This window comes from Stegostoma tigrinum, unplaced genomic scaffold (assembly GCF_030684315.1).
Source record: "Stegostoma tigrinum isolate sSteTig4 unplaced genomic scaffold, sSteTig4.hap1 scaffold_441, whole genome shotgun sequence".
In the NCBI taxonomy this organism is placed as follows: Eukaryota; Metazoa; Chordata; class Chondrichthyes; order Orectolobiformes; family Stegostomatidae; genus Stegostoma; species Stegostoma tigrinum.
This window is the reverse complement of record NW_026728369.1, coordinates 1-2,500: the sequence shown is the minus strand read 5'-3', so window position 1 is coordinate 2,500 and position 2,500 is coordinate 1.

The following is a 2,500-nucleotide window of genomic DNA, read 5'->3' as shown; positions in this document are numbered from 1 at the left end:
ACCGGCCGACTGTTCCGGGCTAGCACAGGCGAAGGGACAGCCCGCTACCTTCCGTGCTACTCCCGGGGGAACCGGGCTCTCGAGCCTGCCTGGCCTGCCAGGACGAGGTTACCCGCGGAGGGGGGACGGCGAGGGGCCTCCCGCGTCGGACGTGTGCCGCCGCATCGATCGAGGGAGCTCGCCGGTCCCGGCGCGTCGCTGCCCCGCGCCGGGCGTGCGGGGGGGCGCACGCCTGGGCCCCCCCTCTCTGCACACACCGGCCGACTGTTCCGGGCTAGCACAGGCGAAGGGACAGCCCGCTACCTTCCGTGCTACTCCCGGGGGAACCGGGCTCTCGAGCCTGCCTGGCCTGCCAGGACGAGGTTACCCGCGGAGGGGGGACGGCCGTTTCCGGGTCGACGGCCCCGGGCTGCGCCGCCTTTGCCCGCCCTCCGACGTTTCGGGCCCGGAGGCCTTGGACAGTTAGAACTGGCGCGAAGAGATCGGAAGGTCTGGTAGGAAGTCGCCAAGACTATGTCGAACACAACCGCCAAAGTGTCGAGGAACACAAATCGCCACCAGAGTGTCGAAGTTAAAAGCAGCACTGAGTATCGAACACAAAAATCGCCAGACTGTCGAACTTAATTCAGCTCAGAGTATCGAACACAAAAATCGCCAGACTGTCGAACTTAATTCAGCTCAGAGTATCGAACACAAAAATCGCCAGACTGTCGAACTTACCATGGGCTCAGAGTATCGAGTGTTAATCGCCCAGGTGTGTCGAACTTAAAATGGGCGGATTATCGAGTGTTTAATCGCCCGAGTGTCGAACTTAAAATGGGCGGATTATCGAGTGTTTAATCGCCCGAGTGTCGAACTTAAAATGGGCGGATTATCGAGTGTTTAATCGCCCGAGTGTCGAATGTCACGGCCAACATGTTCACAATTCGACAAAGCGTTCGAAAGTTCGACTATTAGCGTTCAAAAGTTCGACTGTTAGCGTTCAAAAGTTCGACAAAGTGTTCGCATGTTCGACAAAGTGTTCAAAATTCGACAAAGTGTTCGAAATTCGACAAAGTGTTCAAAATTCGACAAAGTGTTCAAAATTCGACAAAGTGTTCAAAATTCGACAAAGTGTTCAAAATCCGACCTCCGAGAGCTCTTTGGCATGCACACGAGTTCCAAATTGCCGCCCACCGTCTTTGGAACCGTTCCTCGGGCCCGTCTCAAAGTGGTCCCGAGCCGCCATTTTGTTCTAAAAAACGTGTTCCCGAAAATCTCCGGGTACCCCGCCAACCCCCCCGGCCGAAAATGACGAGTTGCACTTTGGGGGCGAATTTGAAATTTCAGTCCGACGATGAGGCACCGAAAGCCCGCAAACGGTACTCGGATCGTCCCCCTTGCCGACTTCCGTGATTTTTCAAAGTTAAAGTTTTCGGGCTGCGGACACTTTATTGCAACGGGGCAAGGCGCCGGGGCGAATTCCCACCCCTCCAGCGGGGCCCTGGAACTCCAACCCGGCGTGGATTTTCGGATTTTTCCCCTTCCCCACCGACTTTCCTCCGCTGACACTTAGAATTTTTTTTGACACTTAGAATTTTTTTTGACACTTAGAATTTTTTTGACACTTAGAATTTTTTTTGACACTTAGAATTTTTTTTGACACTTAGAATTTTTTTTGACACTTAGAATTTTTTTGACACTTAGAATTTTTTTGACACTTAGAATTTTTTTTGACACTTAGAATTTTTTTTGACACTTAGAATTTTTTTGACACTTAGAATTTTTTTTGACACTTAGAATTTTTTTTGACACTTAGAATTTTTTTTGACACTTAGAATTTTTTTGACACTTAGAATTTTTTTTGACACTTAGAATTTTTTTCTAAGTTTTTCCTTCTGGTTACTGACTTCCCTCGTCGGGCACGGGGATTTTCGACTTCCTCCTCCCGACCGAGGGGCCTCATTTTCGGGCATTTTCCTCAGATTTCCAAGCATTTTTAGACACTTTTCCCGACTTTTCCTGCTTACTGATTTCACACTTTTGGCCATTTTTATGCATTTTCCCGACTTTTCCTGCTTACTGATTTCACACTTTTGGCCATTTTTATGCATTTTCCCGACTTTTCCTGCTTACTGATTTCACACTTTTGGCCATTTTTAAGCATTTTCCTGGTTACTGATTTCACGCTTTTGGACATTTTCGGAGGTTCTGACGGCTTTTTCGCCTTACTGCTTCGGACATTTCGGGCACTTGGCTGACTTTTCCCGCTTACTCCTTCCGGGCTTTTACTCATTTTCGGAGGTTCTGACGGCTTTTTCGCCTTACTGCTTCGGACATTTCGGGCACTTGGCTGACTTTTCCCGCTTACTCCTTCCGGGCTTTTACTCATTTTCGGAGGTTCTGACGGCTTTTTCGCCTTACTGCTTCGGACATTTCGGGCACTTGGCTGACTTTTCCCGCTTACTCCTTCCGGGCTTTTACTCATTTTCGGAGGTTCTGACGGCTTTTTCGCCTTACT